Below are 25,106 nucleotides of genomic sequence, written 5' to 3'. Positions count from 1 at the left end.
CCATATGGGCACCAGTTTGAGTTCTGGCTGCTCCACTTCCAATCCAGCTCTCTGCTATGGCCTAGGAAAGCAGTAAAAGATGGCAGAGTCCTTGGGCCCCTGCACTCATGTGGGAGACCTGGAAGAAGCTCCTGGCTTCTGGCTTCGGATCGGTGCAGCTTGGGCCATTGCAGCCAATTGGGGAGTGAACCAGCAGATGGAAGATCTCTCTCTCTCTACCTCTCCTCTCTCTGTGTAACTCAAATACATAAAACTTTAAAAAATTAAAAAAGACTTATTTATTTGAAATGCAGAGTTACAGAGAGACAGAGGGAGACAGAGAGGTGTTCCACCTGCTGGTTCCCTCCCCAAATGAACCCAATGGCCAGAGACTTGCCTTTCTGAAGCCAGGAACTAGGAGATTTTTCCACATCTCCCAAGTGGGTGCAGGAGCTCAAGCACTTGGGACATTTTCTGCTGCTTTCCCAGTTATATCAGCAGGGAGCTGGACTGGAAGTGGAACATTCAGGAGAAACAAGCACCCATAGAGGATGCTGGCACCACAGGCATCAACTTTATCTGCTACACAACATGCCAGCCCCCAAATAAATAATTGAATAAGAAAGAGTACTCATAGACCTTATCTATATACATTCAACCTTAAGAATAGTATTTCTAAATAGCAGAAAATTCCTTCCTATAAAGTCCATTATGAAAATAAGTGTGAGGGGCCGGCGCCGCGGCTCACTAGGCTAATCCTCCGCCTAGCGGCGCCGGCACACCGGGTTCTAGTCCCGGTCGGGGCGCCGGATTCTGTCCCGGTTGCCCTTCTTCCAGGCCAGCCCTCTGCTGTGGCCAGGGAGTGCAGTGGAGGATGGCCCAGGTGCTTGGGCCCTGCACCCCATGGGAGACCAGGAAAAGCACCTGGCTCCTGGCTCCTGCCATCGGATCAGCGCGGTGCGCCGGCCGCAGCGCGCCGGCCGCGGCGGCCATTGGAGGGTGAACCAACGGCAAAGGAAGACCTTTCTCTCTGTCTCTCTCTCTCACTGTCCACTCTGCCTGTCAAAAAAAAAAAAAAAAAAAAAAAAAAAAAAAAAAAAGAAAATAAGTGTGAGGATCAAATGAGCACCTTTAAGAAAACAATGATACTAGAACAAGTAGAACAGTGGCCAGTAATGTGCAGCAGGTTAACCTCCAGCTTGTAAGCCAGCACACCAGTGGAGTTTCAGCTGCCCCACAGTCCAAGCAGCTTCCTTATGGGGTGCCTAAGAAAGCAGCACCTGGGCCCAAGCAGTTTCACAAATGGGATTCCTGGCTCCTGGCTTCAGTGTGGACCAGCCTCAGGCATTTTGACAATTTGGGGAAATAACCATCAGATAGAAGGTATTTCTCTCTCTGTCTCTCTGTCTCATTTTTCCTTTCAAATAAATGTTTAGGGGTCAATGCCATGGCTTACTTGGTTAATCCTCTGCCTGTGGCACTGGGTTCTAGTCCTTGTTGCTCCTCTTCCAGCACAGCTCTCTGCTGTGGCCAGGGAGGGCAGTAGGATGGCCCAAGTGCTTGGGCTCCTGCACCTGCATTTAAAGAAGAAGTAATTCCATTTCTTCTCAAACTATTCAGAACAATAAAAAAAGATGGAATCCTCCCAAATCCTTTCTATGAAGCCAGCATCACCTTAATCCCTAAGCCAGAGAAAGAAGCAGCACTGAAAGAAAATTATAGACCAATATCCCTGATGAACATAGATGCAAAAATCCTCAATAAAATTCTGGCCAATAGAATACAACAACACATCAGAAAGATCATCCACCCAGTCCAAGTGGGATTTATCCCTGGTATGCAGGGATGGTTCAAAATTCGCAAATCAATCAGTGTGATTCACCACATTAACAGACTGCAGAAGAAAAACCATATGATTATCTCAATAGATGCAGAGAAAGCATTTGATAAAATTAAACACCCTTTCATGATGAAAACTCTAAGCAAATTGGGTATAGAAGGAACATTCCTCAATATAATCAAAGCAATTTATGAAAAACCCACAGCAAGCATCCTATTGAATGGGGAAAAGTTGGAAGCATTTTCACTGAGATCTGGCACCTACAGGGATGCCCACTCTCACCACTGCTATTTAACATAGTTCTGGAAGTTTTAGCCAGAGCCATCAGACAAGAAAAAGAAATCAAAGGAATACAAATCAAGAAGGAAGAAGTCAAACTATCCCTCTTTGCAGACGATATGATTCTTTACTTAGAGGATCCAAAGAACTCTACTAAGAGACTACTGGAACTCATAGAGGAGTTTGGCAAAGTGGCAGGATATAAAATCAATGCACAAAAATCAACAGCCTTTGTATACACAAGCAATGCCATGGCAGAGAAAGAACTGCTAAGATCAATCCCATTCACAATAGCTACAAAAACAATCAAATACCTTGGAATAAACTTAACCAAGGATGTTAAAGATCTCTACAATGAGAATTACAAAATCTTAAGGAAAGAAATAGAAGAGGATATCAAAAAATGGAAAAATCTTCCATGCTCATGGATTGGAAGAATCAACATAATCAAAATGTCCATTCTCCCATTAGCAATGTATAGATTCAATGCAATCCCAGCCAAGATACCAAAAACATTCTTCTCAGATCTAGAAAAAATGATGCCTAAATTCATATGGAGGCAAAAGAGACGTCGAATAGCGAAAGCAATCTTGTACAACAAAAACAAAGCTGGAGGCATCACAATACCAGACTTAAGGACATACTACAGGGCAGTTGTAATCAAAACAGCATGGTACTGGTACAGAAACAGATGGATAGACCAATGGAACAGAGTTGAAACACCAGAAATCAACCCAAACATCTACAGCCAACTTATATTTGATCAAGGATCTAAAACCAATTCCTGGAGCAAGGACAGTCTATTCAATAAATGGTGCTGGGAAAACTGGATTTCCATGTGCAGAAGCATGAAGCAAGACCCCTACCTTACACCTTACACAAAAATCCACTCAACATGGATTAAAGACCTAAATCTATGACCTGACACCATCAAGTTATTAGAGAACATTGGAGAAACCCTTCAAGATATTGCCACAGGCATAGAGTTTCTGGAAAAGACCCGAGAGGCACAGGCAGTCAAAGTCAAAGTCAACTATTGGGATTGCATCAAATTGAGAAGTTTCTGTACTGCAAAAGAAACAGTCAGGAGAGTGAAGAGACAACCGACAGAATGGGAAACAGTATTTGCAAACTATGCAACAGATAAAGGGTTAATAACCAGAATCTACAAAGAAATCAAGAAAATCCAGAAAAAAAAAAAAAAACAAACAACCCACTTAAGAGATGGGCCAAGGACCTCAATAGACATTTTTCAAAAGAGGAAATCCAAATGGCCAACAGGCACATGAAAAAATGTTCAAGGTCATTAGCAATCAGGGAAATGCAAATCAAAACCACAATGAGGTTTCACCTCACCCCGGTTAGAATGGCTCACATTCAGAAATCTACCAACAACAGATGCTGGCGAGGATGTGGGGAAAAAGGGACACTAACCCACTGTTGGTGGGAATGCAAACTGGTCAAGCCACTATGGAAGTCAGTCTGGAGATTCCTCAGAAACCTGAAGATAACCCTACCGTTCGACCCAGCCATCCCACTCCTTGGAATTTACCCAAAGGAATTTAAATTGGCAAACAAAAAAGCGGTCTGCACCCTAATGTTTATTGCAGCACAATTCACAATAGCCAAGACCTGGAACCGACCTAAATGCCCATCAATGGTAGACTGGATAAAGAAATTATGGGATATGTACTCTTTAGAATACTATACCACAGTAAAAAACAATGAAATCCAGTCATTTGCAACAAAATGGAGGAATCTGGAACACATCATGCTGAGTGAATTAAACCAGTCCCAAAGGGACAAATATCATATGTTCTCCCTGATCGGTGACAACTGACTGAACACCAAAAAGGAAACCTGTTGAAGTGAAATGGATACTATGAGAAATGGTGACTTGATCAGCATAGCCCTGACTGCTAATGGACAACTTAATACATTATCCCTGTTAATGTTTTTTTTTTGTCTGTTCTACTTAATATGACTGGTTTAATTCTGTAATTATCACACAGTTATTCTTAAGTGTTGAAAATTAACTGAAATGTGATCCCTGTTAAACATAAGAGTGGGAATAAGAGAGGGAAGAGATGTATAATTTGGGACATGCTCAAGCTGACTTGCCCCAAATGGTAGTTAGAAACATACCAGGGGATTCCAATTCAATCCCATCAAGGTGGCATGTACCAATGCCATCTCACTATTCCAAGTGATCAATTTCAGTTCACAATTGATCATAATGAAAGGACTAAGAGTCAAAGGGAGCACATAAACAAGTCTAGTACCTGCTAATACTAAGCGATAGAATGAATAAAGGGGAGAGTGATCCAACATGGGAAGCGAGATACACAGCAGACTCATAGAATGGCAGATGTTCTAAATAGCACTCTGGCCTCAGAATCAGCCCTGAAGGCATTCGGATCTGGCTGAAAAGCCCATGAGAGTATTTCAGGCATGGAAAGCCAAGACACTCTGGCAAAAAAAAAAAAAAAGACCTAAATGAAAGATCTCTGTGAGTGAGATCCCAGTGGAAAGAACAGGTCTTCAAAGAAGGAGGTACCTTTCTCTGAAGGGAGGAGAGAACTTCCACTTTGACTACGACCTTGTCTAAATAAGATAAGAGTCGGAGAACTCAAGGGGCTTCCATAGCCTTGGAAACTCATGACTGGAGCATAGGGAGATTTCTGATGCCATATACAGGAGTGTCAATTGGTAAAGTCAACAACAGGAGTCACTGTGCACTTACTCCTCATGTAGGATCTCTGTCCTTAATGTGCTGTACATTGAGATTTAATGCTATAACGAGTACTCAAACAGTATATTTCACTTTGTGTTTCTATGTGGGGCCACAGCAGAAAGCTGGCCTGGAAGAGGGGCAACTGGTACAGAATCCGGCACCCCGACTGGGACTAGAACCTGGTGTGCCAGCGCCGCAAGGCGGAGGATTAGCCTAGTGAGCCACAGCGCCAGCCTATAGCTTTATTCTAATATGTCAGCTTTTTATTGGTGTCATGGCAAACTCATTGCTCTTCATTATACACACATACACCATCCTAATTGAGCCTCATCTGAACAAGCCCATAGATTCAATTTTCATGCACCTGATAGTGGTCAATATGTCAACCATTATCATCCGGTCAATATGAGAACTCATGTCATCCTTTGGAATCAAAGCTTTCTTTGATGATATTGGTTGTCAAACATTTCTGTATGTAACTAGAGTGATTTGAGGTCTTTCCATAGGTACTACCTTTCTTCTAAGTGTATATCAGGCCATCACTGTCAGTCCCAGTCATTCTAAGTGGGTGTGGCTGAAATCTAAACTCTCCAAGTGGATTTTCCCCTCTTTACTCTTTTTTTGGGTCATCAACATGCTGATCTACATCCATGTCATTGAAACTTTAAGAGCTAAAGGTAATTTCACTGTGGTTGGTCATGGATATGCTAATGCATATTGTCAAACCTGGAAGCTCGGAGACCATGAATCAAGGTCATTTATAAGTATCATCTTGATTCATGATGTAGTGTTCCTGGAACTGATGATCTGGTCCAGCCTCTACATGGTGTGGATCCTCTACAGACACCGCACGAGGGCCCAGCACATTCACACCTCTAGTCTCTCTTCCAAGACATCTCCAGAAATCAAAGCCACCCACACAATCCTTTTTTTGGTATTTTGCTTTGTGTTCTTTTATTTGTCAAACAACTGATGCTTTATGGATTTTTTGCATCTGAGAAAAACTCAAGATTTGAAGTTATTGGTGGAATTTTACATACATGCTACCTGACATTTTGCCCCTTTTTTTCTGATGAAAAATAACAAAATTATTCTCAAACTGACTTCCTTCCTTTCAAATATGAGAATGACCCGTTGTCCACGAGCTTTCAGTGGCTGATTGACATCATCTTCAAAAGAGGACTCTCCATCAAGATTTATGCCAGCACCACGGCTCAATAGGCTAATCCTCCACCTGTGGTGCCGGCACACCAGGTTCTAGTCTCAGTTGGGGCACCGGATTCTGTCCCGGTTGCCCCTCTTCCAGGCCAGCTCTCTGCTGTGGCCAGGGAGTGCAGTGGAGGATGGCCCAAGTGCTTGGGCACTGCACCCCATGGGAGACTAGGAGAAGCACCTGGCTCCTGGCTTCAGATCAGTGTGATGGGCTGGCTGCAGCATGCTGGCCGGCCATGGTGGTCATTGGAGGGTGAACCAATGGCAAAAGGAAGACCTTTCTCTCTGTCTCCCTCACTCTACCTGTCCAAAAAAAAAAAAAAAAAAACAACAACAACAAAAAAAAGAGAAAATATAAAATTACATTTGGACTTGCCTGATATTTCTGTTAAACTGTCCTGATCATAACGTCTTCCCTTATCCATTCAATAAATAACACCTACCTTGCATATTTCAGGAACTCACTTAGAGGTTGGATGTGCCCCAGTGACCTAAAGATAAAATGAAGTACAAAAAGCACTCAAGAATGTCTGTGGTGCAGGAAAGATAATTGTGTCTGTGAATAATGCTATGAAAATAGAGGTGATTAAGAGGGTGGGAAACTGTGGGAGAGTCAATCCTTAATATATAGTAATATGCAGGGGGACTTCCCAGCATCTGTGTAAATCCATTCATAATGATCCTCTCCCCTCCTTATGCTGATGTATTTATTATTTGGATCCAATCCATTGGGATGTCATTGAGAAGTGTCTCTTCATTTAAATACTCGTCAGCAGGGGCTGATTCTTTACCATTCTGCATGGTGCATTGGCTTACGGTATATTTACTTTGCTAAATCTTCAAGCAACATCGTTTTTTCCTGTTTCATCTTCTACATCTTAATTTCTCTGTCTTACCTCCTTGTTCAGTTCCATTCCCCAGGGACAGCACACTAGTGACTGTAGCTTGAACCTTTGTACAGATCTTTGTTCCCAAGGCTAAGGAATTCCACCTCACCTGTCCAAGGTTCTGCAATCCTCAAGAGATCCCATTTCCTATATCAACCTTCTCCAAATGACTCGGGTATGCAGCCAGAAGTGAAAACAACTGCAATAGTGTGGTGTAGCTCATGGGATCTGGAGAATGGATTTATAAATGCATTTTGGAGGAAATGGAGATCAACTCAACTTTGGACAGGAGAGAAAGAAGAAACGACTGAATGAGCTGATCTTCATGGATCCTACATTGTAGCTCTAACACCTTGGAGGAATGCCTTTCCAGCATTAGCCTTAGTTCCTTCATGTGTAAAGTAAGAGAATGGACAACATGAGCAATGTATTGTCAACTTCTTCCTATAACTAAAGATCACCAGCTTAAAAAAAAAAAAAAAAGAGATCCCATTTCCCCTCTCTTTGGCTTTCTGTGGTTCAAACACATTATCTAACACCAGAAGGGGGCTCTTCCCATGCAGAAACTATTTTGTCCATGAGATTTTAAAATTTGCTCTTTATCAGGATGACATTTGGAAATACACCTCACTGACCTTCAGCACAGAAAACTATTTCATTACATCTTGGCTGTCTGTCCTCCCCAAGTTCCATTTCCCCTCAGGAAATGTTGCTCCCACTGAGCAGGCACTGATGGCCTGCAGATAGCTCTCCCCCCCTCCTCTGCCCTCCTGAACATCATGGTTTCATCTTCTTGATCAGTACAGTTTGAAATTTTCTTTTCCTAGAATTTCAAAATTCAATTGAAGTCTTATGATTGGATGTCCTCTCTTTCAAATGCACTTTTTAAGATTTATTTATTTATTTGAAAGTTGGTTACAGAGAATGAGAGGCAGAGGCAGAGAGAGAGAATCTTCCATCTGCTGGTTCCCTCCCTAGATGTCTCCAGGTATTCCATATGGGTGTGGGGCCCAAGGACCCGGGCCATCTTCTGTTGCTTTTCCAGGTGCATTATTAGCAGGGAGCTGGATCAGAAGTGGAGCAGCTGGGACTTGAGCCAGTGCCCATATGGGATGGCACTGTTGTAGGCAGCAGCCTTACCTGCTCTGCCACAGCACCGGCCCACAACAAATTTTCTTGACTTTTTTTTTTTTTAAAAGTAGCAGAGAACTAGTCAGTTTCTCTTGCTCCATGAATGTTCACTGTGGCCACACCCAGGCTTCAGCACCCAGATCCAGACCGGCACAGCTGCCCTCACCCCTCACCCCTCCCTGGCTGTGCCCCGTGGTGTCTACTCTAGACTAACGACCCCACCACCGTGCCAGGTCACCTGCTCATGCCCATTCGTCCCAGATGTCACTACTGAGTGGCCCCTAATTTCGCAAAGGAAATCACGCAGTTGCTGTGACTGCGTGATCTGTCAACAGTAGCTGCTGAGAGAGTGCTGAGGCCACTGAGGGCGCAGGTGAAATCCCACTTCTGGGTTGGCTGGTGCTCCTGCCACTGAGCCTCTCAAGAGGCTCCGCCCCAGGGACGCAGAGCAGTGACGTCATGGTCAGACCCGGCTTTGGCCGCTACTGGCCCCCAGCTGAGGCCTCGAGGAAGGCCTGTTTGTCTCTGGGTTTGCCGAGACCACCTCTGCGCTTGGTAAAAACCATGAACAATCACAGGTATTCCCAACACAGAGCTAATCTTCATGGGAAATCCCTTGGTGAGGGTAACCTCACTGAAATTTCCTGCATGCGTGCCCTGCACATGCACAGGTTCTCCCCAGGCTGCCATTTTGACAGAAGCTGGTGGACTTGGAGGCTAAGAGGGCAGACACTGATTTTCTCAGGCTCGTGGGGCTGGCGTCTGGGATGAGGGCGCCAGCATGGCCGGGCCATGGGAGCGCTCTCCCCCTGTCTGTGGCGGCCATCTTGTTGCTGTGCCCTCCCTGGGGAGGGGGTGTTCTGGTCTCCTCCTCGTGAGGAACAGAACTCTGACGGGGCCAGAGCCCCCCTCACGGCGGCCGTCACTTTCCTTCTGTCAAGACCTCATCTCCAAATACAGTCACATGTGGCCCTGGGCCTTCCGCGTTTGCATTTCAGGGCATTACTCTGTGACACACACGCACACACACACACACACACGTGTCGTATTGACACCTAGAAACCTCCATACCTCTGGAATATATAACTTTTTATGCCAGTGCTTTAGGTATTTTTTGGGAGGCAAAGGCGGTTTGCTTTTTGAATGGTTTCTGCCTTATCTTCCTCAGGCAACAGGTGATGAGTGAACCAGGTCGCATGCAGTGCAAATCTGCGGACTTATTCCCCCGCCCCCCTGAAACCCATGAACATTGGTTCCCTGATTGTGTCTGGTGCCACTCGTCTGATCATCCCCAAAGCAGCAGAATTTGAATTCAGCTCAAGCAGGTTCGGAATGCACTGTGCTTCCAAAACAAATGGTAAAATCCTAGTAAAATGCCACCAACAGGATGTTTCTTCTACATACCTTGTTTGGATTTTTACAACTAGGATCATGGGTACCTGCCTTACAGAAGAGAACAGATGTTATGCATTCTATACTTCCAACCACACTTCCAACGCTTCCTGGCTCCACCCACCCAGTACCCATCCCTTCCTTCCTGTACTTCATTAGGTTTTTTGTTTGTTTATTTATTTATTTATTTTGACAGGCAGAGTGGATAGTGAGAGAGACAGAGAGAAAGGTCTTCCTTTGCCGTTGGTTCACCCTCCAATGGTCGCCACGGCTGGTGCGCTGTGGCTGGTGCACCGCGCTGATCCGATGGCAGGAGCCAGGAGCTTATCCTGGTATCTCATGGGGTGCAGGGCCCAAGGACTTGTGCCATCCTCCACTGCACTCCCTGGCCACAGCAGAGAGCTGGCCTGGAAGAGGGGCAACCGGGACAGAATCCGGTGCCCCGACCAGGACTAGAACCTGGTGTGCTGGCGCCGCAAGGTGGAGGATTAGCCTAGTGAGCCACGGCGCCGGCCCTACTTCATTAGGTTTTGCAGAAACATAGTTTTAATCCACTCTGAAGTCACAGACGCATTTCACCATTAATCATAATACTCAATAAGTAGTAAGTAGGAAGATTTGCCTGGCCTGTGGCTGAGCAGGTAAGTGGCAGCCTGCAGGATCGATTCGATCCTGGGTGCTCAACTTCCAATAAAGTTCCTTGCTAATGGGCCTGGGAAGAATAGCAGAATATGTCCCATGTCCTGGGACCCCTGCAACCACGTGGGGAACCCAGAGGAAGCTTGCTTTCTCCCAAGCCGTGGCCACTGTTTCCATTTGGGGTATGAGCCAGTGAAGGAAGACCACACACTCTCGCTGCTTGTGCCTCACCAGTATCAGTTACCCAACTTTCAAAGCAGCTTCCTTGTAAGGTGCCTGAGAAAACAGCAGAGAATGACCCAAGAACTTGGGCCCAAGCAATTCACAAATATGAAATTCCTGGCTCCTGGCTGCAGCCTGGACCAACCTCAGTGATTTTGGCAATTTAGGGAAGAAACCAGCAGATGAAATATCTCTCTCCTTCATTCTGCATTTCAAATGAATACATAAATGTTTAAAAATGAATAACACAGTAACTACCCAAAAAGCCATAAATAGGATTGATAGAGAGCTAAATTCATAAACAATAAACCAAAAATTGGTAACAGAAAGTAAAGTCGGGCTGGTGCTGTGGCACAGCGGGTTAACACCCTGGCCTTAAGTGCTGGCATCCTATATGGGCGGTGATTTGAGACCAGGCTACTCCACTTCTGATCTGGCTCTCTGCTGTGGTCTGGGATAGCATTAGAGGGTGGCCCAAGTCCTTGGGCATCTGCACCTGCATGGGAGACCTGGAAAAGCTTCTGGCTTCTGGATTCAGAGTGGCACAGTGCTGGCCATTGTGGTCAATTGGGGAGTGAACCATCAGATGGAAGACTTCTCTCTCTCTCTCTGCGCCTCTCCTCTCTCTGTGTAGCTCTGACTTTCAAATAAATAAATAAATAAAATATTCAAAAAAAAGTAAAGTCAAACATCAAGTCTTGAATAATAAAATTAGGAAACTCATAGTGAAATCATGATTACCACCAGCTGTGTGGAGACTAACTTCTGATGACGTCATCCTGAAGTTTATTTTCTGATGTTTAGCTTGGGAAAATGCAATACTGTGATTTGAGTGGCAAACATCATCATTTGCCACATTGAAAATATGTGAAAAATATTTGGTGTCCTTACACAGTCCTTGAATGTTGGAGATAATTAGTGGGGAAGATGCATCACTGAATGAACCTGAATTGTGAATCCCTAAAAAGCAACTCTTTAACTGTGTGTGTGTGTGCACACATGTGTAAAGTGTAATCAGCCGGAGACACTGGGTCATATCCCCACCCTTGGCATATGACTTTTTTTTAAAAAAGATTTATTTATTTATTGAAAGGCAAAGTTACAGAGAGAGAGAAAAAGATAGGGGCAGCGAGAGAGAGAGAGAAAGAGAGCAAGAGAGAGGTCTTCCATCTACGGTTCACTCCCCAGATGGCTGCAATGGCTGGAGCTGTGCTGATCCAATGCCAGGAGCTTCCTTTCATTCTCCCACGTGGGTACAGAGGTCCAAGGACTTGGGCCTTCTTCCACTATTTTACCAGGCCATAGCAGAGGGCTGGATCAGAAGTGGAACAGCTGGGACTCCATGCTCTGAGATGCCGGCACTTCCTGTGGTGGCTTTACTTGCTACTCCACAGCGCCGGCCCCAGCATGTGACTTTTACCTGGGTGTGGGTATTGAATTCTGAAATGGAGCTGTTCCCTCTGAGCTCAGGTGCAGCCTCTGTGGAGGACAGCGGGCTGGAAATTGAATAAATGTATAGGAAATCAGCCAAGGCTAATATGTCAGAATGAGTAGCTTGGGAGAAAGAGGGGCATGTTTATTTTAGGAGCAGGTGGAGGTGTTCACAATTATCGAAAGAGTGCTATTAACCAAGCTGCTTTGCATGTATATATTTCATTTTCTCACTTCCTGTAGTTTGCATCCTGTTAGGTGGAAGGTCCGGAAGGTTCTGGGAGGAAGGTCATTCTTACATGGAGTCACACACATTTTAACAGACAGGTGGAGTCCACAGCAATCCGTGGGTGCCCAGCCTCAGCTGAAACTCAGTGCGAGGGCGGCTGGGGGAGGAGAGAATGTATTTTTCCGGACTCAGCTCCAGGGCTCCACCAAGTCACAGACTGCGATGATTGCCACCAGCTGCGTGGAGACGAACTTCTGATGACATGTGTCATCCTGAAGTTTACTTTCTGACGCTGCTCAGCTGGGGAAAACGCAGCCCCAAGCGCCAACTCCACGCTGCCCCTGAGGAAGACCCGATTGCCACCCAGGAGACTCATTGTGCATCTGGGAGGGCGATTTGGGGCTCTCCCGGGGGCGTCAAAGTGACGACGATAAACAGGGTGGTGGAGGCAGCAGTGACAAGGTGACCGGTGTCCACCGGGAGGAGACGTCCCGCCGGCCCGGGCCTGATCCACAGTCAGTGAAGGGCAGCCCCAGCCTGTGCAGGACGCCCCCGGTAATGGCCCTGCACCCCCAGCCTGGGGCGGGAGGGTGGCGAGGCCTCTCCCCCTGCCCGCTCCCTGCTCTGTGTGTGTTCCAGGGTCTCCCTGGGTTTTTGTTTTTTTTCAGATGTGTCCTGCTAACACTGTTTTCCTGTACCGTGTTGTTTCTCTGTCCATCGCTCTATTTGTTTTCACCTCTTCCTTCTTTACACCGAGGGTCTCTGAAGCTCTCCAGATCGCTCGCTGTCCTGTGTGCACCGAGTGTTCTTTGCTTTTCCACTGTGCGCTCCTCTTTGCTCTGAACACCTCAGTGGTCCTTACTACATTGCAAGTCCTATACCTGGAAATCCATCTTGTTACTTCCCATTCTGTTCCGTCCTGTTGTTTCATCATTCCATTTTGTTACTTCCCTATCAATTGAATGGATCCACATTTTAATTTTAAGGGATTTGTATTTAGATAATCTTATATCATCATTTCCAATTGGAGATTTTACGTTTTTTCTCATCTGTGAATTCTGACGTTCATCATGGTTGTGTTGAATAGTATCAATTATAGGAACTCAAATATTTTCTTTTTTTAAAATGGTGTATATATTGACTTAGCGATCAGTAACCTTGAAAATTCCTCGAATCAGAGCGGGCGTGTGATTCTTCTCATATGGCGCTAGTTTAAGTCCTGGCTGCTCCCCTCCTGGTCCAGCTCCCTGTTGGTGCTGAAGGTGGCCTAAGTGCTTGGGTCCCTCTGGCAGACCCTATACTGGGGTAGGAGACAGACAGGGTGGAGCTCCTGGCTCCTGGCTTCAGCCTGGCCCAACCTCAGCTGCTGCAGTCATTTGGGGAGGGAGCCAGCTGATGGGAGACCTCTCTCTCTGCCTCTCTCTGTCACTCTCTTTCTGGAACTCTACCTTTCAAATAAGGAAAATAAATCTTTAATAAAAAGAATTTCTCAAATTGTTTGGGTAATTTCACCAATGATTCTATTAATTTCTGTCTTAAAACTTATAACAGCTCAGAATAAAATCTGCTAATTCCTTTGTAATGTTTTAAATTTTATTCTTCCTAAGATGACCTCTCCGAATGCATGAGGAAGAGGAGATAGCAGATGTTTTATTTATATTCAATCTCAACACAAAAACTTTCAGTATTTAATGATCATGTTTAATATTGATGTGTAGATATTTTATCATGTAGTGTTAAGCCTTTCTTTCTGCCATGTGACATCAATCTTAAGCATTTCCCGGGGTGATTCTCTTGGTCATTGCTAGACCCCATTTGGAGAGCGCTGGATTCATTCCTACAAACAAATTCTGGGGTGGTTTCTTATTTGCTTCCTGAACTAGATGGCCTCATCATCATACTTCTCATACCAGGTTTATTTGGTTTTCCCGCACTGTGATTGACAGAGTGCTCCCTTTCTCTCCCTAGGAAGTGTTTATAGATGTTTTTGTCCCACATCATTGAAGCATTCTCTGGAATTCCTCGTGGAATGCTTTTTTTCCTGCTGCTCAGTTTCTTCATGGGAAGCTTTGCACGTTTGTGACTTTCTACAGCTCTCATGTTTCTATAGTGAGTTAAGTTTTCTGAGAGTTTCCGAGTGTGTCTCAACCTTCCACATTTATTAGCATAGTCATGATGTCATTTTTAAAATATGAAAATTCTTAGTTGTTATGTTTTGAATATTTGAAGTCTGCTATTATTGGTGTTTTCTGTGTAGGAAGGCAACCATCTCTCTGGAGGGTGTTTAATTTTGTTAGTCTTTAGAAAAATGGCATTTTGACTTTATTTTTCCACAGTGCATTTCACAATAGATTTTTCCACTTTGTTCTTACTATGAAATGCTTTCCTTCTGAACATAGTGTTAAAATAAAATGTTCTTTTATTTTTGTAATTATGCATAATAATTTAAGATAACTTGTTCAATTCTTCAGCTTTGCTCTCATTCACGTCAGTGTTTGCTGTATGGCTGTGTTGATTACATGGTGCATGTGATAGCAGAGAAGGGGAGTCAGGTATTTGACAGTGACTTGTGTGTTGGTCAAGGTATTAGGTGCAGCAAATGAATTCACATGCTTGAGTTTTTAAAGTCTGGCCATCTGTCTGCTGGTTCCATGGTTACTGAAGGACTTTGGTTAAATCTCCTACTGCAATGGTGGATTTTCTTTCTTTTTTTTTAAATAATTTCTTGTGTGCTTATGTTAAATATTAATTCTATTTTTAGTATTTACAAATTTATTTTTACCAAAGTGGATTTCATGATATCCAGCTATTCTGTTCCCTAAATGTTGGATCTGTCCAATGTTATACTGTGTGCACCTGCTTTCTGTTACTTGGTTGGTAGTTTTACAGCTTCTTTTTCTTTGTTTTGAAACTTTCTCTTCCTTCCTAATTCCAGTTAATTCAGAAGACATTTGTCTTTGTATTGAAGTTCAGTTTGTCTTATTTTTATATGGATACTCCAATGTCCACAAATTAATATTGGCCCCAAATATCATGTCCTGGTCAGTCACTTTAGGACTATATGTGCTTTTGTATTTACAGTGTGAATGCCATGGACAGCACATAGCTGGGATGTGCTATTTTTGACTCTTGCATTCTCTGCATTTGCTTGGTGGATTTAGCCCATTTTTCATTAACCTTTCAGCTTTATTGTGATATAATTGATGAATAAAATCTTGCATTTTTAGCTAATATATTGGGATGTTTTGATACACAACTGTAATGAGTTCTTCCTCTAAGTTAATTAATGTTAACACTCACCTAGAAAACTTTGTGTGCATGCTGAGAGCTTGTAAGACCTATGATGTCAGCAAAATTCAATGGTAGAATACAGTATTATCAACTGTATTCATCCCATGTTACTTTAGCTATCCAGAATTTTTTTTATAACAAAGCAATTCCATTTCAAAACTTTTAAGTTACAGCAGTCACAGAAAAAATGGGGTAGAAACAATAGAAGAATGACCAGGAGTACTGTATTTACTGTGTTTTTAACACTGTCATGGCTTTATTCAAAACACAGTTGTACAGAAGTATTAACTTCAAAATTTTTAAGGAGAGATTCTTGAGGAACTTAACACACTACCTACATACTGTCATACAAAGAGAATTAAAGTAGGACCAAAAATGTCTACAAAATATAAAACTCACCCTTACTTGGTTGCCTAAAAATACCACCCACAAAACCACTAAGTCTTAAAAGTTATCTGGAGACTCTAGGTGTTGTTTTCAAACCAAAGAACTCTTAATTTTGATTGCACAATATGATGATTTATAAGAAAGTCAATATGTAGATTTCATTTAAAAAATTATAATCTGCATAGTATTCAATGAGAATTGTTAAACACTAAAACAGGGCATTTCAACTCTGAAAATTAGGAGGAAAATATGAAAGTCTTTTGGAAGAGTTCAATCCCCCCACTAAACTTATCCCAAGTGTTTTATTTCAGTCAGTTGTGCAACTTTTTTAGTTTCTCCACAAATAACTTCACTTTTACTTTAAAACATAAAGCATACATTTTAAACTAATAAAGCAGCAGAAAAAGTATACTCAGTAATTTAAATGTGTCCCAGTATTGAAGCATAATTTCAATTAATATGATGAAACTTCAAAAACTTACAAATATTCAAACAAACTTTTAGATAATTGAAGTTAAAAAAAGCAACTGTCTTGAACATGGAGCCTCAGTGACAAAAAGGGAAATGGACTTGTCTACTCATTAAACTTTATTTAGTCGCCATGCAAGGAAACAAACACTCACACTTATCCCAAAAATTTTGAATTTTTAATGAACATCCACTTGAAAGCAAGTCAATTTACTATCCATTTAATTTAAAATATTTTTCCAGCTGCCTATTGTATATCAATTAAATGCCATATCCACAATGCTTTAAAACTACAGGAAAAATAATTAAAGGTTCTATTCAGTCCTATCAATACTTTGCAGAGTGATATTCAAATCACTTGAGAAGCTAACTTAAAAATTTCATTTGAACATCTCATAATGATCAACAGGCAATTTTCTGACTTCTAAAGAACACTAACATTGCTCCCAAAAGCCTCCTCTGCTTTTCTTTCTTCATCCTACTATTACAGTTTCACATGTTATCAACCAAGAAATGCAGTCTGAGGTGTTGTCAATCAAGAAAGATTAATGTAAGCAGAGCTTGTTGCATAAAATTACATCAATAATAATATCTGTGTCTCAGAAAATAGTCAATTTCTTTTCCTTTCCTTGTTTAAAACTCAGGCCTGAAAAGGGAGGTGAGGTTTAAAACTAAAAGTTTTCCTGGGTATCTCCACAAGTTTCCTACTTTATTTTGGGATAAAGGGAGGGAGCAAAACATTGAGAAAAGGTGATCATAATGGAATTTTTGGGAGGCAAAAGAATGCTCACAGCTAGAAACAAAAACTGGCCAAGCATTGGCATGTTGTGATCTGCAGCCCGAGTAAAGGGCTCACCACACAAGTGTAGACTTAGTATGAGCGACTCATCCTTCAAAGATAAAATCTTGGGGCCGGCGCCGTGGCTCACTTGGTTAATCCTCCACTTGCGGTGCCGGCATCATATATGGGTGCCAGGTTCTAGTCCCAGTTGCTCCTCTTCCATATCAGCTCTCTGCTGTGGCCCAGGAAGGCAGTGAAAGATGGCCCAAGTGCCTGGGCCTCTGCACCCGCATGGCAGACTGGGAGGAAGTACCTGGCTCCTGGCTTCAGACGGGCGCAGCGTCAGTCATAGCAGCCATTTGGGGAGTGAACCAATGGAAGGAAGACCTTAAATAAAAAAAAAACTTACCAGCCACAACAAAACTCATGGACTACATTGTTGAACAGAACCTCCACACAACCCATGAACTAGATTGCTGAATAGAACCTTTACTATTCTGCTCCTCCTTTCCAAGTTACTCTTGTGACAAAAAAGCACCCAAATGTCTTAGCCCGAAAACAAGTCATTTCCTTCAACTAAAGATCTCTGGATCACTTCTAAAAAAACCAACTTATTTTAGTGACTATTGTTATTTCATATTACAACTGACTGTAATCTTAGTTAATTTATAAATAACTTTAAAACCTTATGAATGAAATGCACCAAACTACACCTGTGTAAAAGTGATCATGTTTTAATTATGAGCTAAAAAATGACTAATAGAGTGAGCATAAATTAGAGAAATTAAGATTCTAAATAAATTGCTAGGGAATTTCACAATGGGGGCCACAGAAAATTATTCTCCACATACAATATGATCATTAATATACTAGTACTCTTATTTGGAGTGATAAGGCAAAAATAGTAAAACCAAACTTCTGTAAAAAGTTACACTTTCTCTTCTGAAGGGACAGCTATTGTACACAGAGAAACAGAAGAAGCGATCATTCCATTGCACACCCAGGAACATTAGGGACTCTGTCTCAGAATGATCTAGTCATCTTCTTCTTCTTCATCATCTTCAGCATCTCGTTTCCTCTTCTCCCCTAGAAGACACTCTTCATCTTCCTCCTCCTCTTCTTCGACATAGTCATCATCATCTTCATCCTGAATTTCATCTTTCATTAAGTATGAGAGGCCCACTTCTTCTCCCTCTCCCAATTCTGAGCCTGCTTCATCCTCATCCTACTCTTCTTCCTCAAATCCTTCAGGTGGACCAGCTTCATCTTCTTTCTCATCATCATCTTCATCACCGTCCTCATCGTCCTCTTCTTCAGGGTCTGGGGCTTCATTATCCTCCTGATCAAACCAATCCAAGTACATGATTTGCTGCAGCAGTGCAAAAATGCTTCCTCTGTAATCTTCCAGTGCGGGGCATGAGGGTGGCCATGGCGCGGCTCACGGGGAGGTAGCGGTACCGGCCCTGGGGAGGGCGGCGTGGCCATGGCCTGGCGATGGCGCCGTGCCTGCGTCTCGCTGTTGCCCTCATGGGCCTGCACACGCTCAAGGCTCCGGATGGACCCCGCGCTGGAACCGGGCCTGGAGCTGGCGCCCTTTGAGTGGCAGCTGGAGGGGGCCGGGGCCTGGCGCCTAGTGCCTGGGCCCCTGCTGCACCTGCTGCACCGCGGAGCTGGGCAGCCCCCCGGGGCTGGCAGCCCTGACAGAAGAAAGGCTGCGGAGCGCCATCCTCCTGGCCGCGTGGAGCTGCAGGTGCTGCGGGCGGTGGCTACCAGGCGAGGCCAGCGGAGAGGACCCCTCAATGAGTCCACTGTCGACTGGAGCTCAGTCTGGGTGCGCGGCCCCCCGGCGGCGTGTGACCCCGGGTGTAAGTGGTTCTGGGGACCCCGAGGCTGCTTAGAGGCACTCCGCCTGGGCCATTATGAAGCCCGCAGCACTGGCCAAAGCAGCATCTCCGCCGAGGGGGGCCGGCCCGAGGGCTCCTTCGGCAGTAGGGAAGGCGAGAAGGCGAGCTGCGGAGGTCGGTTTGCAGGGAGTGGAGGACTTGGAGGGCCCGGACCCCTGCTCGCTGTCCTCGGATCGCCTAGCGACCAGGACACAGTTCACCTCCCCCATCCCCGACATCGAAGGAAGGCTGTCATCTGGGGAAACCTGGTCCCTTCAGCCATGAAGGCAGAGACAGCACCCCAGTCCCCGGAGACACCACCCGAGTCCAGCGGCAGCCTCTGCTTCAGCGGCCCTCCGGGAAGGACGATGAGGAGGCGGACGCCATCTACGCAGCGCTGGACAAGAAGGTGGCACGGAGAGGATGTTAGACGGGCGGAGTCCGAGTTGTTTACAAGGAAACTTGATTGGGCACAGGCATCAGGAGAGATGACGTCAGTGCGTGGACTCAATGGAAACCGAGCGCATGATAGGGTAACCTTTGAAACGATTGGCTGGTTTCTCTTCCCCTCCGCTACAGCTTTGTGGTTTTTTGCTTTAAAAGAGGCTTACTGCGCAATAATAAACGAGTTCCTGCTTGACTGGACTCGCTGCTGTGTCTGCTTGTCTCCGGGATCAAGGGAGGCTGGGAACGGGGGAGCAGCGCACCTACCTTTCCTGGAACCCAGTCCAACCTCGTTTGGGTGGACCAACACCCTGCATTCCAGGCTTGTGATCTCACAGTTAAACAAGTCAAGACTTTTGAAATTTTTAAGATTTTGTAGAGCTTCAACTGTACTAAGATCTTTGATTTTGTTTCCACTAAGATTGAGGTAGGTAAGATTTCGGCATTTCTCTGCCAGGACTTCCAAGCCTCCAGAAATTATATTGTCATTAAGTTCCAACTTTTGAAGTTTATTTAAGCTGGGAAGCTGGGCCAAAGACCTGAGTTCTACATTAGCCATACTCAGAAACTCGAGTTCTTTAAGAGTATCTTTCAGACCTTCAATTTCCCCATTGACACAAAGGCAGTTATCAAGGACTAACTCTGTCACCTCCTCCGGGGCTCTGTTCCTTAACTCCAGGTTACTCCTCTTCTTCATCTTCATGTCCTCCTCCTGCTCTTCTGTGACTACTCTCCTCCTTTGTCCTTTCCTGCCTTTCCCAATAACCCCAACCCTAAGTTTTTTTTTTTTAAATTGGAAATGAATGAAAAGAAATGCAAATATAAACACCTACTACCACCAGATAGGTGTGAAAGAGAAAGAAAAGAATGGCAAATGGAGTCCAAGGGGTTGGGACTCTAACTCAGCTGCCCCCATCTCCCTGTCCACACACCCACATGTGCACATATAAGCATGCACACATACTCACACGCACACACACAACGGCACACACACACAGAGTCGCAGTTTCTTCCCCTTCAATGGGTGCTCAGAGAGCTATCCAGAATTTATTCATCTGATAACTCTACACTGTCACAGCTCTCCATCTCTCACCCTCTGTCTCCCAGCTCCTGGTAATCACTGTCTCCTTTATTTTACTAACTTTGGTATTTTATATCCAACATTGTACAGTCTTTGTCTTTCTGTGCTTTGATTCTTTTACCCAACACAACATCCTGTAGGTTCATCCATTTGTCATGAATTGCTGGAGTTTTTCCTTTTTATGAATGAATAAAATTCCTTTTATGCACATTTTTTTCACCCTTCACCTGTTGATGGATCCTAAGGTTGTGCTCATATCCTGGCTCCTATGAATTGTGCTGCACTGAACATGGGAGTGCATATGTATCCTTGATATATTAATTTCACTTCTATTTGGTATTTATCTAGTTGTTGGACTGCCTGATAATGTCAGCTCTAGTTTTAATTTTGTGAGGAAAATGCCACACAATTTCCCAAGAGGAATGTTGCATTTTATTCCCAACAGTGTACAAGAGTTCCTTTTTATTCATACCCTAACCAGTGCTCACCATCTGTTGTGTCATTGATAGTGACCATCCATCGCTGTGGGGTGGTGTCCCTTTGTGATTTTATTTGTTATATCTTGATGATTAGAGATATTGAGTGTTGTTTCAAATACTTTTGGCCAGCTTTTCATGGAGTGCTGGCCAGTTGTTTGTCTTCTTTAGAACAACGTCCATTCAGACTCTTTGTCCTGTTCATTATATAGTTTGCACGTATTTTCTCCTAGTCTGTGGGAAGACTTTCAATGCTGTTGATTTTTTCCTTTCTCTGTGCAAAAGTTTTTTTTTATTTTGGTGTAGGCTGGATTGTTTTCAGTGATTTCAGAGTCATAACTGAATAATTATTGCCCAGATATATAAAATAATTTTTTATTAGAAAATTTATTATTATTTATTGAAAGAGAATGTGAGATAGAGAATCTTTTTGTTAAGATTTATTTATTTATTTGAAAGGCAGAGTTACAGTGGCAGAGTGAGAGAGAAAGGGAGAAAGAGAGGGAGGCAGAGGTCTTCCATCTGCTGGTTCACTCCCCAAATGGCTGCAATAGCCAGAGCTGAGCCAATGCAAAGCCAGGAGACAGGAATTTCTTCCAGGTCTCCCATGTGAGTGCAAGGGCCCAAGGACTTGGACCATTTTCTACTACTTTCCCAGGCTACAGCAGAGAGCTGGATCAGAAGTGGAGCAGCTGGGACTTGAACCAGCACCCACAAGGGATGCCAGCATTGCTGGTGGTGGCTTTAATAGCTACCCACAGCACCTATATGGGATGCCAGTGCTGCAGGCTGGGGATTTAACCCCCTGCATCACAGTTGGCCCCAGTGCGTCTCTTCTTAGGTCAGTTCCTTGCTGTTTAGGTGAGTATAAGCCTCTGATACAGTTTGATGTCAGGACATCTGATGATCCAGTTTGGGTTTGTCTATTACAGTGTCTTGTGCTCCATATGCGATTTATGACAGATTTTTCAGTGTCTGTGAAGAATGTCATTGGAATTTAGATAGGGATTGCCTTGAATCCATAGATCACTCTCAATATATGGATATTTAACAATATGAATTATTCATTTTCCTGCTTTGTTTCTATGGTTCTGACTTCAAGGACTACATTGTGTGTATGTGGCAGGAGTGGGCATCCTTGACCCTGCTCTTAGAGGGGAATGCTGCATCTTCTTATATTTGAGGCTGATTAGCTGTGAACTCATCACATAAGGAATTCATGATACATAGTTTGTTGAGACTATTTTTTTTTTAACATGAGAGGGTATTCACTGTTGTCAGGTGCTGTTTTCTGCACCTGTTGAGATGACCATATTGTTTTAATTTTTCATTTTGTTAACGTGCTACATCATGTTTGTTTATTTGTGATGTGGAACCATCATGCATCTCTGGGAGGTCATGACAATTTATAGTGAATGATCCTTTTATTGTGCATTGACTTCACCTTCCAAGTACCTTATGGGACGTTTCTCAGCAGTGTCCATCAGAGATAATGGCCTGTAATTTCCTTATCTCACAGTGTCTTCATCCTGTTAAAAATCAGGGTAATTTAGTCCTACAATGAAAGTGGAAGTATCCCCTGTCTTGATGTTTTGGAGAACTTTGAGAAGGATATTATGTGGTCTTCAACTGTTCATTAAAATTCAATATTGAAGCAAGCTGGTTCTGGATTTCTTTATGGGAGATGATTTAATTTTCTTATTCATTGTCTTCTGTTCAGATTTCTTCATGAATTATCTTGGTAGGTTGTGTGTCTCTAAATTTATTCATTTCTTCTATTTCTGTTTGCTTATATATCATTTGTAGTAGGATGTTACAATCCTTTGTATTTCTGTGATATCAGTTGAAATGTTTCCTCTTTTATCTCTGTTCTCATTTATTCAGTTCACTTTTTTGAATAATTTAGCTAAATGTTATCCTCTGCTTCATCGTTCCCATATATTTTGCCTTTTGACATTCTAGTACAACTTTAATCTTTCTCTTTCATCCTCATTTGCTTGTGTGTCTGTGCAAACCCATTTGATATATATATATATATATATATATATACACAGAATGAATATATAGTAATTTGTTTATATAGACAAATAGAATTAGAAGCAGCTCTATGCATAGATCTGCCAGTGTAACTTTCTTCTTGCTAACAATAGATAAACGATAAGAATTTTACTTTCTTCATTTCTCCAATATCTAATATGATATCTGTTAAGTTAAAAACTCTATATAACATAATTTAGTTTACAAGATATCTGAAATGGTAAAAAGAATGGATAGCACAGGAATACAATCATGTGTGATTTTTTTATTATCCTCTGTTGTGGAGTGTTTTGCTGATTTTCAGTTCTCAGAGGGATGACTGTATATAACATTTGTAAGTATGCTTTGCTCTTGCCAGAATTCCAAGGAAGAGAGCATAAAAGGTGTGAATTGAAAGGTGAGCAGAGTGACTTTGATTTCAGCCCCTCAGTTGGACACTTCCTTTTGCCTAAGACTGAGAGCCACATTTTTCCAGAAACCTCTTCCTTCCCTTCTTTGTAAAGCCCTTCAGCAGACTTCGTCTAAAGAGTTCCTAACAGAGTTTGGAATGGTAGCAGTGGAACGTAGGCCTTCCATATTTTAATATTAAGTCATTGGACTCAGTGAGGGACCGGAATCTCCCCATGGGCTACAGCTTCCCACTCGTCTTCCCCCAGGGCTCCCAGGGCCATGCATGTGCCCAGGGCTGCAGTTCCCTCAGTGTTGGTGCTACTCTGACACTTCTGCAGGTTCCCCTGTACAGACCAACCTTGATCAACCACCCAGGGCCTGTGGCTGTTCCCAGCAGCTCCCCCTGCCCTCTCAGTGAGTGCCCCACAGAGCTGTGTTTGGTGACCTGCTCTGTCCTCCTGGGTGCCCTTTCTAGACTTTGAAGCTCCTCCCACATTTTCATAAGCTCTGCTGTCCATCTGACTCCCTCTTCCATAAAGATTCCATTTCTCACGTTTTTGAATTAGTGTAACTGTTGGAATGTTAACATGCCTATTTTACATTCCCTCCATGCTGATTCTACCTGGACAACCTGGTGCCTTCTTTTGGCGTGTGGGAGGTATGTCTGTCATGTTTTTCAAGTACTCATGTGTCAGAATTTCTCTTTGTGGTTTTGTTTTATTGAAGGTCAACAGCAACAACACATTGAGTTAGGAAGGTTACAGAGAGTGCGTGCTACTTCCTAGTTTGTTTCCTTTTCCCTTTTTGAGTCACAGTAAGGGTTTGATGGCACCCACTCTTCATAGGGTGTGCAGAGCTGATGTTGGGTGTGTTCCTTTGGGAGCCAGCTAAGTAATAAGGACCTCTCATGCTTGGCAAAAAGACACCTGAAATACATAACTAGTGAAGGGAATTTTGGGAGTTGAGCTTGATGATACCATTCTGAGAGACTGTAAATTGTGAAAAGCAGGTATATGGAATGAGCAGATAATTTGACTGAAGAAGGAGCTCTGGTGACATTGCCATCCTTGTGATACTGGACAAGGAATGAGTGGTCAGAGAGTTTCAAGGTGAATGAGAGAGAGAGAGAGAGAGAGAGAGAGAGAGAGAGAGAGAGAGAAAGGAGAGAGAAGGAGAGGAAGTGAGTGCAAACTAATCCAGTGGTTCCCTCCATATGTACCTGAAAAAGTAAGAGCTGGCCATGGCCAGGACTTCACATACATCTTCCATATGACCTATCTGGGCTAATTCTTTTGAACCATCATCTGTTGCCTCCTAGAAAAATGCATTAGCACGAATAATGATTCAGAAGCAGAGTCAGGATTCTAACCCGGGCACTCTGATATAGATTTTCGGAATCCCAGAGTCTTTACCATTCCTTCTTATGTACACTTCAGGATACATTAGTTGGAGTAGTTAACATTGTTGACCATATCATGCATCACAATGTTAAGTAATTCCAACAAATATACTCCTAAAGGCACGAATGGGAGAATGGAAGAATACTCTTGTATTGATAGTGTTTGTTACACATAGGATTTCTTTCCTTGTTAGATGATTAGAAGCCAGCACAGTAATAGAGATGATCACAGAAGAGAGAGTTATTGTGAATGTGAGAATGGAGCTTAGGAAGTTCAGACATCCATTAAATGTGGTCAGTCTGGAAGAGACACATATGAAATTCACTAGCAATCTGTAGGAAGGAAGGTAATGCCTTATATGAGAAAGACATGGTCTTTTTGAGAATGACATTAGCAAAACTCCATAGTCCAAAGAATATAGACAAAGCATTAAGTCAACCTCAATGACTGTCATACCCTTCCGGTTCTATGTTTGTGAACCAAGCATTTCTGT

General features: G+C 43.3%; 2 pseudogenes; one reads left to right on the top strand and one right to left on the bottom strand.

Moving 5' to 3' along the window:
• Window positions 1-5,073: 5,073 nt before the first annotated feature.
• On the top strand, window positions 5,074-5,991 carry LOC138846400 (vomeronasal type-1 receptor 4-like; annotated as a pseudogene).
• An 11,271-nt stretch (window positions 5,992-17,262) lies between these two features.
• On the bottom strand, window positions 17,263-19,984 carry LOC100355663 (acidic leucine-rich nuclear phosphoprotein 32 family member E-like; annotated as a pseudogene).
• Between the last annotated feature and the right edge of the window lie 5,122 nt (window positions 19,985-25,106).

This window comes from Oryctolagus cuniculus, chromosome 18 (assembly GCF_964237555.1).
Source record: "Oryctolagus cuniculus chromosome 18, mOryCun1.1, whole genome shotgun sequence".
Lineage (NCBI taxonomy): Eukaryota > Metazoa > Chordata > Mammalia > Lagomorpha > Leporidae > Oryctolagus > Oryctolagus cuniculus.
The sequence above is the reverse complement of the archived record's forward strand: the minus strand, read 5'-3'. Positions and strand labels throughout refer to the sequence as shown.